The sequence below is a fragment of the Meleagris gallopavo genome, chromosome 1, assembly GCF_905368555.1.
Source record: "Meleagris gallopavo chromosome 1, MGAL_WU_HG_1.1, whole genome shotgun sequence".
NCBI classification, from domain to species: domain Eukaryota; kingdom Metazoa; phylum Chordata; class Aves; order Galliformes; family Phasianidae; genus Meleagris; species Meleagris gallopavo.
In genome coordinates, this window is record NC_139404.1 from 114397438 (window position 1) to 114410650 (window position 13213).

The 13213-nt window shown below is 33.7% G+C and overlaps 1 protein-coding gene across 1 annotated transcript in view; it reads right to left on the minus strand.

The window, feature by feature from the left end:
- IL1RAPL1 (interleukin 1 receptor accessory protein like 1) overlaps nt 1-13213 on the minus strand; it is a 601327-nt gene that overhangs the window by 247665 nt on the left and 340449 nt on the right. The window lies entirely within an intron of this gene.

Below are 13213 nucleotides of genomic sequence, written 5' to 3' on the forward strand. Positions count from 1 at the left end.
AAATATAGCAGAGTGCTCTGGGTAGATTTCAGCTCTGCTGTGTTCATGACTATGTGGGAGCTGTTGCTAGTATTTATTGAGTCATCATAACAATTACAGATGCTTACTGGAGACTGCATGCCCTCTGTAAGAACAGAAATGGAATTATGTTGCTCTGTTTAAACAAGACCACCTTTTTCTTCAGACAGTTCTAAAATAGCTTCAAAAATGGTCACAACTTCCATCTAAAAATGCCACTATAAATCATGTTATTAAGCAAGTATTACACTGGATGCATATAGTATTCCTGGTGCAAACTCTATTGGACTCACTGTCCAATAGAAATCACATACAAAGTATTTGGTACTGCAAATTTAATGATATTTTCAGTCGCCTGGTATTTTACATTTGTCATAATAAATTAGCAAGTATGTAAACCATTATCATAATTATAAATCAATTACTAGAGAAAATATTTAATATGTGTTTAAATAGTACTAACATAATGGAAATACTTCATAACTCATTGAACTTCAACTTAAATTTTAATTTCATAATTCCATTTGATTAATTAATGAGAGCATGGAATTTGTAGTATTGGAACTTAAAGTGAAATATATTGTGCATTGAGCAGAATAAAAAATGTCTCTCAAGTCCTGTTTTCTTTTATTTCATACCAGAAAATGCTGTTCAACTCCAAAACTACTCCTGCTCTTCCATTTTTTTTCTCATTTGACACTGATTACTTTGAAATCCTCTCCCAAGAACAGCATCAATAACTCAGATTATTTTGCAGATTTGGACATTCATTAATCTGAATAATTTCCTTTGAGAAACTTCCTGTTTACTTGGCTGTCCTATTTGTGGGTTGGCAACAAGGAAGCAAGGAGGGAAGGAAAGAAGTAGGTATTAGGTGAGATACTGATGCTTTTCAAGAAAGTCTTAAGTCCAGTGTATGTGATAGGGAACATTGTCATTTAGTATTTATGTTGCAGAATGCAATAGAGATCTCAAAAACACTTTTTTTTTTTTTTTAAAGGACAATCTAAAAAGATATACTACTTGACAAGATGAAGAAAAGTAATTGTGTCCTTTTTGTAAAGGAAAACAAAGGTACAAAGAAGGTAAATGTCAAAATATGTCAAAATGTCAAAGCTTGAGAACACCTAAATTTTAGCCACGAGTTTGCTCTTTAACTGTATGAGTTTTAGTCATCTGAAAATGACTGATGATTTCTGCTTATATATAATTTCACTAATTGCATCCATGTAAATTGAATACAGTGTCCCCAAACTGAGGTAAGAGAGAAATGAACACTTTGTTCTTCATTTTCAGCAATGTACATTAGAATATAAAGTCACTGATAAACCTTATTAAAGTATACTAAATTTCCTCTGAATTGCTTGTACTAATCATAAATACCAGCTTTAAACTGACATGCCTTCAAGAGTCTTAGTCTTTGAGCAGTAAAATTGACCTGTCAAGATATTTGCCTAGAGAGAGTAGGCATTTATAGTCTTATATACTATGTATATTCCTATTTTATTTTATCCTAAATAAGATAGAGGAATCTTTCAGGATAAGGAGAAAAAAAGTTTTTAAAACAGTTTTAAATTTTCTGGATGAATTATTTTCATCTACACAAAACTTTAAATTAAGAAACACATCAGAAACATAATTACTAAAGTTAAAAGTAAACAAAAGAAATGATAATAAGGATGAAGGCAACATAAACATCTAGAAAAGCAAAGAAGTCACAGGCTATGGAAGAAATATAAAATCTCAAATTACATTTGACCTTATTACAAAAATAATTGCTTAAAATTTTTATACCTGAATCATTTTTTACAAACATACAATCTTGTCATTCTCTTCAACTTGAGAAGTAATGCTCTGATGAAGAATACGTAGATAATCTGAGACTAGTAGTTATGAGAGGGAGCTATCATAAAATCATGAGTGGCCAGAAAAGCTGTGAAGGACTACTAACTGGCTAGCTTTTATGATACAGGACTGAAAACATGAAACAAAACTTGACTGCTGTAGTGTATCAGCATAGACTACATAAACACTGTTTTTGTTTTTTTTTTTCTCTCTTATAGCTAAACCTTATTTAAAATCACAACTAGTGCCCTGTGAGAGATCCTGTGGTTTTAAATATTCTATAATGTAGTAATTAATTTCAATGTTTACATGGAAGCAGCCACCCATTAGTCAGACTAGTGAGGTTCTGTTTGCCAGACCATTGTCCTACTATCTAAAATTGATTTTTCCTTTATAAAATGTGCTACTAATATATGCTTTTCTGAAAGACAATACTTTCAATTCATTTTTGTAGATGAAATACCCCACTGACTTTCATTGCTTACTAAGAAAAGAACCATTACTTCTCAGCTGCTGTGAAATAGTATTAAGAAACACCTGTCAAGTAATCCTCAGTACCATCCTACTTTGTACTATTTTGTCTGTACAAATGCCATTTTTTTTTTGCGTGTACAAGTAATATTATACACAAAGAGTCATTTCCTTTCCCTCCCCTCTACTGGCCACTATCAGTACTACTTTAATAAGCTTCCTTGAAGTTTCAGTGGAACATTTTTTTGTAAATGCTTATTTGAAAAACCTTAATGTTTCAATGATTCTACAAACCATGTTATTTTTTCTTACTTCCTTGCATCTGTGTATGTCCCTATCTATGTAAGTGTCTGTGAGTCTTTCACCAACAAATCAAACATATTCTAAACATATACTGCATTACAACAGTAGCAATAGGCAGGAGCTTTATAGGTTAGACTGGTCAGTTTATGGTTTGGAGCCTTTTTTTCTTTTTTTCTTTCTTTTCACTGCTAATGAATTCAAACACTCAAAAGTTACAAAAAGGATGAAACCTTTCATGAGCAAAAGAAAGCACTTTTCATTTCCTAGTTATCTGCAACAGATACAGGACAGTGACAAAAAAACACTTTTTTTTTGTTTATAAATTAAGCAACTTGTCTCATTCTGAAACTCTATATCACACACACACACACACAAAAAAAAAAAAAAAAAAAAAAGCCACTGCAGCCAGCACTAATTGGCACCTCACTGGTAATCTCAGCAAAGAAGATGAGAGTTGAATAGCTTTAGTGGCTGAGATAACAGCCTCAATATTACAAAGGGTCCCAAATGTACATTAGTCATTTTAATATAGCCAATGAGGGGTGGAGAAAACTCCTCTGCTTCTCAGTGTTGAAGATACATAAGGTACTTTAGTTCACAGTATGGTGACCCTTAACTATTCAGTATGAATTACTTCATTTGAAATTAAATGGGCTCTTTGCTAAGCATTTTTTGTTAGTTTGTCCGCAGCTCAGGAAAAGTAACTTTTGAATGCTTAATTCAGATACACATATTAAAATTTTGTCTAGATTGAAGCCTATCAAGCACTCAGAACGAAAGAAAATAGTTGCAGGATTCCCCTATGTCAATGCAAGAAATTGCTTCAGCTCAGCTGTATTTTACAGCCACACATTTCAGAAGCTGATAGCAGCTACTAGTTAGTAAACCAACTCTTAACAACATCCTGAAGGGATGACCAGTCTTTCTTATTTATATTTGAAATTCGTAATTTCTGTTGCTTAAGACAATATTCTACTTACTGACAAAGTAGCGGGATCTTTAGTGAAATAGATTCTAATAATTAATCACTAGACGTATTGCCAAGATTTTGTAAGCCTCATTTGCTCAGTATATGCTATCTCTAACATAGGATACATCACTTTCACACAATTTAAGTTCTTTATTATTGTAATATTTTCTTCATTTGCTTTGTTCATATTCCACTGACAATGAAGAATTGGCTCATGAATTAGACAAAAACAATCTAAATAATTTTAGTTAATTTTTCCTGCTTTCACAGAGAAAAATAAATTTCCTTGAAGGCAAGCAATACATTAACAAGCAATGTTATAAAGCCTGATTTATAATGTATTAACTTTCTTAAAGATGAAATATGAAAAAAGATTATAAAAATTCTACTGCTTGTCTAATTGTTGAGTTGCTTCACTGTCACATTTACATGTTCTGAACCTTGCTGTCTAAGCTCTATAACAATACCTTGCAGAAGTACCAGATACATGCAATCAAGTTCAAAGGCCAGTCAAGATTATTTAAAAAAAATGTTATCCGTAGTTGCAAAAATATTACCTTACCTCTACTAATGAAAATAAAAAATGCTTCTCATTTTGCCTTGCTAAACTGCTGGACTTTATTTTTCTGTGTGGGAGTGGGAAGATGAAGGGATTACAGTCTATGACAAGCTCTTTGTTTAATAGAGCTACACTGAACATGACTTTTATCTCTATAAGAATAATCACAGCTCTGATATTACTTACATACTTAGATCACAATATTTAACATACAAACTTTGGGCAGTAAGCAAAAATGGAAGCATCATTTCAGTGAGATTTAGGTAGGGTACATTTTTCACCATCTGAATGCATGAATGCATATCTCTGATAATTGTAGCATTTCATTTCACTTATACAGCTTTCTTTAATTGAATGTCAATCATTATTTCATTTCTGAAGAACTCCATTGCACCATGGACTGCTAGAGTCGATTTTAGAACTGCTATTATAGTAAACATTCATGGTAGCAGATACACCTATATTTGCATATATGTGTTCCTTCCTTCTGACCGCCACAGTCTTTGGTATCAATACCATCAAGTGAAAATTGGTTCAGAATCTACTTCTTTATAGGAAAAGATATATATATAAACAATCATGATCTGATAATGATAGGATAAGGGTGAATGGTTTTAAACTAAACAACGGGAGATCTAATTATTAGGAGGAAACTTTTCATTTAGAGTGGAGTGAGGCTCTGGTACAGCTGCCCAGAGAAGCTGTAGTGCCCCATCCCTGGAGGCACTCCAGGTTGGGCCCTGGGCAGCCTGAGCTGGTGGGGGGCAGCCCTGCCCATGGCAGATGTTGGGGCAGTGTGGGTTTTGAGCTCCCTTCCAACCCAAACCATTCTGTCTCAATTATGTACCATTAACATCTTTCTAAGCTACTGTTGGTAGCTCAGAAATAAATGGTAGAAATAAAGATGTTTGTCTGAAAGAAATACATTGTTCACCCAGTGTCATTTTAAATTCACAGCTTTTCTTTGCCCGCAGCAAAACTAGCATCTTATTTAGGGAAAAGAGTTTGTGCATTACTATAGGCATGAAAACCTGGCATGTAAAACTGACTTAAAAAGTCACATGATTATGCTTTATACTTGAATATGTAAAAAAATAATCAAGTGCCTAGTAGCTTAGATGAACACACGTATCAATTCCTGTCAAATATTTTAACATAACAGCTCATGAGTGCAGTGTGAATGACTGAATGATTATTTTTTAATTTTTCTTTCTGAAGCCCTATATGGACGAAGATAAAATACAGACAGTAAGAACATAAACACACTTTGATATACTGATTCTATGGCATACTTATTCCAATAGCGTGCTATCTTTTGTTTTAATGTCAGAAATTGTAAATACATTTTTTTCTATCCTATCCTGTAAAAAATGCTGAACAGTGTCTGACAAAATAAACACCCTTTTGCACAATGAATAAACAATCCATATGTATGGGAACTACTGAATCATGCCTGAACCACTGATTGATCACCTGAGGCAAGCACTGTCACAGGGGGAGCACAGGTGAAAATAATTCAGCTGTGTTGTGTGACCAGAAGGGGGGGAGCCTGGCTGCACCCTTCCTAGACTCTATTTAAGGGCTGACTGCCATTGCAGAAGGACCTCTTCATGGAGATTGCTCCCTTTGGAGTTTTCCTTGAGCCTAGGTTATGAGTGAGCATTTTTATTTATTTTTGATTATTCTTTTCTGTTGTGATAATCCTTCCAGTTATATGATCTGCATGTACTAGCCTAACCACTCTGTATATTTGTTGATTATACATCATATTCTTAGAGTTTATCAGTATTTAATTTAACTAGATGTTATCAACTGTCATAACAAGAATTACAAAAGGAATTGAACCCACTGCATTTTAATTCTTGAGCAGTGACTGCGTTACCCCACTCCTTCAATTTATACTTCTATAACATAAAAGAGAAGGACTATGAGCGACTTCTGCACATCTATAACCATTTACTTATGAAAAATGTCTTCTTTCTGCTCACTAAATCCTCTTAAAATCCCAAGACTAGATTAATCACTGTTGTAGATTCTGGATAGTCTTTTTAATCAAGTTAATGTAAGTTTTCTGTCCTTTGATACCATGAAGTGCTCTGTTTAATAAGGAAACTGGGTCAGTTGGCATGTTTTTTCTTTTTTTTTTTTTTTTTTTTAAAGAACTCTGTATTCATATAATATTTTCAAGTCATGAAAGTCTTTTAATTAGGTCTAGAAGGCTTTAAAGTATCATTTGTATCACTTTGATTTGTTTATTTTTGCTGAATTGAGTAACTTTTTCCACAGCTACAGTTTTAAAAAGACAAGTAAGGAAAATAGAGAAGAAAAAAAAAAAGTACCAAAGCCAAAATGATATTTAAAAGAAATTATCATGTCTGTTATGGAAGCATGAAGTAATAGCAGTACCCTCAATTTGTATGTAAAAACATATTTTCTTGCATTAACTGCAGCATAAAGTAAGAAATTTACAGTAGTTCATGCTTCCTGTTCAACCCCTGGTATCTGTTTGTCTTCCTGAGCAGAGTCTGTAAATCATCATTCCCACAGCTTTACGTGCATTTCATATCGGCTCTGACAGATCATGAGGGTACTCATGAGGCACACACACAAGAAGGCATCTAGAGCAGAACAGTACAGAATTAAGCTTTTGAAGACATGAGATATAATCTGCCAACTAGCATTTATAATATATTAGTAGAGTTAGGCAGTACAGAGAATACAGAAACATTTTGTGAAATGTCCTTGACTTCATAAGTCAGAAAAGCTCTTCCAAATGTTTTTCTCCTTCAATCTCTTGAGCCTGTTTTTGTCAGAATAGTAGCTGCATGAGACTTTTCGTTCAAGAGTACGGTTTCTTACTTGTGCAAACATTTGGGAAAGCTAAATGCTATTACTGTTATGATCACATAATTTCTGATAAAACTGACATTATCCATATTTTGGAAGTGTCTGTTCTTTCCTGAATTCTGCTTCTACCATTCCATTCATCCTAAGAAACTATCATTACCAAAAAGTAAAGTCTAAATATTGTTGGCTCTTAAAAAATAAATAAATAAAAATAAATAAACTACATGTAAACAACACAGAAGAATGCCAATAGGATAACGGGGGATGGTTTTAAACTGAGGCAAGAGAGGTTTAGGTTAGATATCAGGAGGAAGTTTTTTTGTTGAGAGGGTGGTGACACACTGGAACAGGTTGCCCAAGGAGGTTGTGGATGCCCCATTCCTGGAGGCATTCAAGGCCAGGCTGATGTGGCTCTGGGCAGCCTGATGTAGTGGTTGGTGACCTTGCACATAGCAGGGGGGTTGAAACTAGATAATCATTGTGGTCCTTAACCCAGACCACTCTATGAATAAGCCTACATCTATTTAAATTATCTTATCTCAATGCATTATCTGCCCTTCACAAAGTTATACATGAGTGACTTTTTGAATTCTGAATATCAGCTCAAAAATTCTGAAAGCCTAATGGAATTGTTTTGAAGGAAAAAAAGAAATCTGAAAAATCAAAACAGAATTTCAGCAAGGCTTCGTTACCTTATGGAGATAATGCCCCTGGTGGGCAAGGGCTCCCTTTGGCCCCACAGAAGCAGCAGTTGGTGCAGCCCCCATTGGTGGTTGAGAGGAGGCAGTGAGGCTGCTTGGGAGCTTCCCACTGCCACCACCCATTGAGAGCATCACAAAAGATACGCCCAGAGCCAGCCTGTGCTTTCAAAGGGCTCACTTGGCAAAGTGAGAGAAGCCTGTTTGGGACATTTAAATCTCTAGTTGTGAAAGGTCGGGGAAGGGAGGTGTTAGGAAATGTTCTGTATGGGATGCTCCAGGACAGCTGGTGCTTGGGTTACAGCATGGAGCACAGGGCTGCACAGGAAGCAGGAGGTGAGTACCTGTCATGTGGTGTCTGGAATAGTCCAGAAGCTAGAGGCTTCTGGCAGAAGTGTGCAATGACAAAATAAGAGTCTTTTCCCTCTTCAATTTTTTCACAGAATCACTCAGGTTGGAAAAGACCTTAAAGGTCACTGAGTCTTACCATGACCTAACCATACTACCCTAACTAATAACCCTCTGCTAAAGCATGTCCCTGAACAAAACATCCAAACGGATTTTAAACACATCCAGGGATGAGGGTGACTCAACCACCTCCCTGGATACATACACCTAGGATTCATACACACAGGCACTAATGCCAGTAGATGTAATAAATTTATAAATAAATAATGTGCTGTTAGAAGATGCAGTTAAGCAGTGAACAAACATAGTAGTTTAAAATAAATGTAGCATTCTCTACACTGAAACAGTGTATCTCGCCTACTTATTAATAAAACATTTATTCTGTTTACTGCTGCTCCCAAATGAAAAACTTGGTTTTCAGGGAGGATTCAAATTACATGATGTTTAATTTGAGTTCTGTTCGGAATAGTAAAATATTTAAGTTTTCAGTGGTTTTGTGAAAACAAGCATTGCTTTAAAATAAAAAACAGAATGGAAAAGGGTATACTCCATGTTACCTATGAAGCACAGTATATTCTATGTGCCAAAACAAATTGAATCAGTGATATTTAAATAAAAAAGAGTATATAAATTTTGCACAATGCTTGAAGAAATTCATGCTGTGATTCCATTCTAAGAAAACCTAAATACCTTGAAAAACAGTAATAATAATGCTGTTGTAGACACGGTGGCTTAGACAAAACAAGGTAGAAGCAATATATTTTATTAGACCAGCTGGTACATTAAGCCCCTGAGGTCTGAAGAGAGTCTTGTATAACCAAAAGCTCCTTTTCAGCTGTACACCTCAGTCTAAAAACAGATAAAACTTGTACTAGAGATTTGTTATTGTCTTCTTCAAAAAGCTATCATTAATTTCAGAATTGTTTGATTATAACAAAATACAATGTAAAGCCAGCTTGTGTTTTCCAAAGTTTATGAATATAACAACTCTAAAATTGTAAAGTAGGATTCACATCTGTATTATAATTCTGCATTTGCGTTTGTCACCCAAAGCTCCTTTGATAGTCACAAGACAAAAGCAGGAATTTCTATAACTCAACTGATATTTTACACATTGACATTAGGAGGAGACAAGTCATGCCCTACAAGTGCTGTAAAGAGCCATCAGCTCATACATAGCCATAAATATGAACGCTAGGTGAGAGGAATTTTACCTGGAGAAAAAAACTCAACAGATATGCACTCACCATAAATAAACCTCTCACTACTTGAATAAAATTATGCTATGGGACTGTTGAATCCATAAAGGAGTTATTTAGGAAGGGGAATGATTCTTGTCCTCTGCGTGTCTGGAGAATTTGCATCTTTTTTAACATGCGAAGGATGCAGTGAAGAGAGAGAGAATGATTTAGAAAGAGAGAAAACTCACGGGCATTCTACTTTTTCGTCTATCCACTTTATATATATATAAAAAAAAAAATGTAGTAAATCCACTGATTTATATCACTCTTCAGACTTGTTTCTATGAACTTATAGTTCATATTTTTAAATTAATGCAGTTCTGGATGTGAATACAATACTCCAAAGTGAAAAGAAAAACTTAAATAAATGAAAAAATGTCCTTTCTGGTTCCAGTTTCTCATATTCAAACAATTACCATGTTTTATCAACTACCCACAGAAAATATATGTTGGGGAAATTGTTTTCCTACATTAAGCTCTCACACAGATAAGTGAAGCATTGTAAGTTAAATTATATCAAAAATTATTTTGATTTATTCATTTCCATTCCTTTTCATATATCACTCATTCGTAAAGAATTCAGATACAGTTCCCTAGGATATAATTTTATTCTTCTGACTGCTTTAAGTTTATTTTAGACCTTCACTTTCTAGTAAGCCAATAGGTGTATTAGCCATACTGATTCCAATAAAAACAGGATCAGCCAGTTTACCACTGAGTAAATCAAAGCAATAGTTTGAGTTGGATACAAAATGCTGAACTGTATTTTAGAGTCAGTATATTAAAACTCTGAAACGTGTAAAGAATGAACTTAAACAAAATCTCATATGCCAAAAAGAGCCAGTTAATTATACTATAAATTTAACATACTATTTTAATGTCATCCTCCATTTTAAAGCCGAATATTCATTTAATGTAATTGTGTACATATGTTTTTTTAAGGACAAATACAGACTGTTTTTAAGGATGGAGGCAACTCCAGTTCCTTACGTTATCATATTTCTACTCATTGTATTATAATTTATTAAAATATCATGCTAGAAGACTCCACTGTACACATAAATTATCTAAAGCTTTCAACGAAATGCTATGGAAATGATAAATGCTAGGTTAGGACAATATTGTTGGATTTAACATACTCGAGGGTAATGTAAAAGTAAAATGAAATCTTCTGATTCCATAGCAATAATGTGAAGCATTAACACTGAATGTAATTTAACTACCATTTTAAAGGTTATTTAACAAGTATCTTGGGTGTCTTAAGAATGGATTTATTTAATTTTTCTAAAATCTTAATGAGCTAAGGGCTTATAGGACTTTTATGTCTTTAGGACTCGCCAACATTTAATGTTTTGTTGCATATTTTTTTCTTCTATAGTTTCGTTTTCTTTGTAGAATGAAGTTCATCTAACAACTGCATCATACCAAACTGAAACAACAGGAAGCAACACCATGGTAACAAACATCTACTTCAAATGTTTGTACTTCAATATTCTGATATGGCTGATGATGAAGGGGAAACTGACTCAAACAAACTTACCTCACACCAAGAAATGGCATTTCTCCGAATTATTCTCAACTAATTTAAAAATAGGGTTTTTTGAGATTTTTTTTTTTTTTGTATATTAGTTTTAAACCTTACAAACAAAGCCACAAAAAATCCAAACATCTGAAACAAAGTAATTCAATATAAATTATTAAAAAGTCACCAGGTTTCTAATAATGACATAGTGAGCAGAAATAAGCAGAAATGGCATCTTTCTACACAGGAACACACTATACTTGTTAAATAGTAGCTAATTTTAATGATTTGTTTTCATCATCAAATAAGAATTTATCAATGAATGCATGCTAAAAACTCCTCTCAGCTTTCACTGACATATTTTCAATAGGGTGTACATGAGAGTAACAGAACAGAAGTCATGACTGCAGCATCAATTAAATAGTATCGTAGCAACTGTCTAAGCAAATATTACGAAGCTTAGGTATGTTTTCCATTCATTAACACTATCACGTAGACGTAGGATCATGATGAACAGGAACAAGGATGGTTAAAATGAGCACCTTAAGACTGAATCTTACTTTAATGTCCTAAAGACAAAGATTTCTACTGTATATTAGAATTTTATAGCGACTGACCTATTTCTCTATCATCAAAAATAAAAAAGCCACAAGAGGTTGATTTTTTCTCTTCTTCTGAAGATACCCTACCAGGCAGAGAAGAAGTCCAGGGTTATAGTAAGGGAAATACACATTAAAGAGTACTTGTATAAGGAGAGTTAGCAATACTAGCCATATCCTGAAGGAATTTTTTATTTTTATAAAAAGTTGAAAAATATAGCTATAATGAAAAATGCTACAGAAGGTGTATTATGCATGAATTAGCTTTACCCATATAGCTTCCCTTGTTGCTGTTGTCAGTTAAGGATGGTTTTGAAATACCCACTAAACCCATTTACAATCAATAACTTAAATGAACGTTTATGGAGAATGTTTTAATCAAATATTCTGATTGCTATTACTCAAATGCACCCAGGTGATTAATTTAGAACCTTGTTTTCAGCCACACAAAAATGATTCCACTATAAAAGATCACTCACTTCTAATTAAAAAACCCGACACCTAACCCACCCGACGAAGCCAACAGGATTTTATGTATTATAAAAATGCTTGGTCAGTATTTCAAACACGATGCTTTCATAATGAATCTGTTTTTTGCTTTATATTTTATATAGTCTTTGCACAGAATAATACTGGTAAATAGAATTTCACCCTGAATATGTTCTAGAGTTGAATTAAATTTATGATGAAAAAAAGGAATGAACACGAGCTCTGATAATTATTAGGATCAGCTCTAGCAAAGAGGGGCTCAGTTCATCCAAAATGGCTCTCCCTGTCATTAACTGCAGAAACCCAGCAGAGTCTGTTCTCAAGCTCTAAATGCTTGGAAAACAACCCTGTTAGTTTAGTAATACTCTTTGCACTTAGTACCAGCTAAAAATAAAGAAGCAAAGGCTTATTACAAAACTTTTCTGCATCTGAATGTTTTGAAGGAGAAAAGGCAACAGCACTGGAAACAATCAATGCAAGCATTTTGCAATAAACATTTATTGTCATTTAAGATTTTCTACTATGCTATGCTAACAAAGAATAATTCTGTCAGAAAGCAAAAAGAAGCAAAGCTTGTGCAACGAATCCCAAATGTTAAGAAATTCTGTGAAGCAGACAGATAGCACTCCTTTGTCTAAAAATCTAGGGAAAGAATTAACTAGCATTTGCAAGGTTGTTACCAAAATATTTAAAGCAAATAGGCTAAATTTAAATAATAAAAACATGATCATATCAACTCATACTAAATTTAGTGTTATTAGATTTTGAAGATGCTCTAACCTCTAAATCTAAATTTGTGCTCATTCCAGAAGGAGATATGTTGAAGAAGAACAATCAACGAGCAAAGACAGTAAGTGGTATCTCTGAACAGGAACCTACTGATTAGCTCTGAATCCTTCTACAAGATATAAGAACTTCTAACTTCTAACAGTTAAAAAAGAAAAAGTTCAAATATTTATAACCAAAAAAGTTATGGATGAATTGAATAAGGCTGATGGGGTCAGTATGCTTTATCATATTCATCCAGAAGAGTATCACTGTGTGATCTTGCAGTGAGGACATCTACACTCTTAAACACAGACCAGACGTCATTTGACCTGAGTTAAAACTTTGTCCTTGTGAAGGTTTTAGCAGTATAAGTAACCAAAAAAAAAAAAAAAAAAAAAAAAAAAAAAAAAAAAAAAAAAGCAAACAACAATATTATTAGACACAGCATTTAATGAAAATTAATCACTGTTGGAAA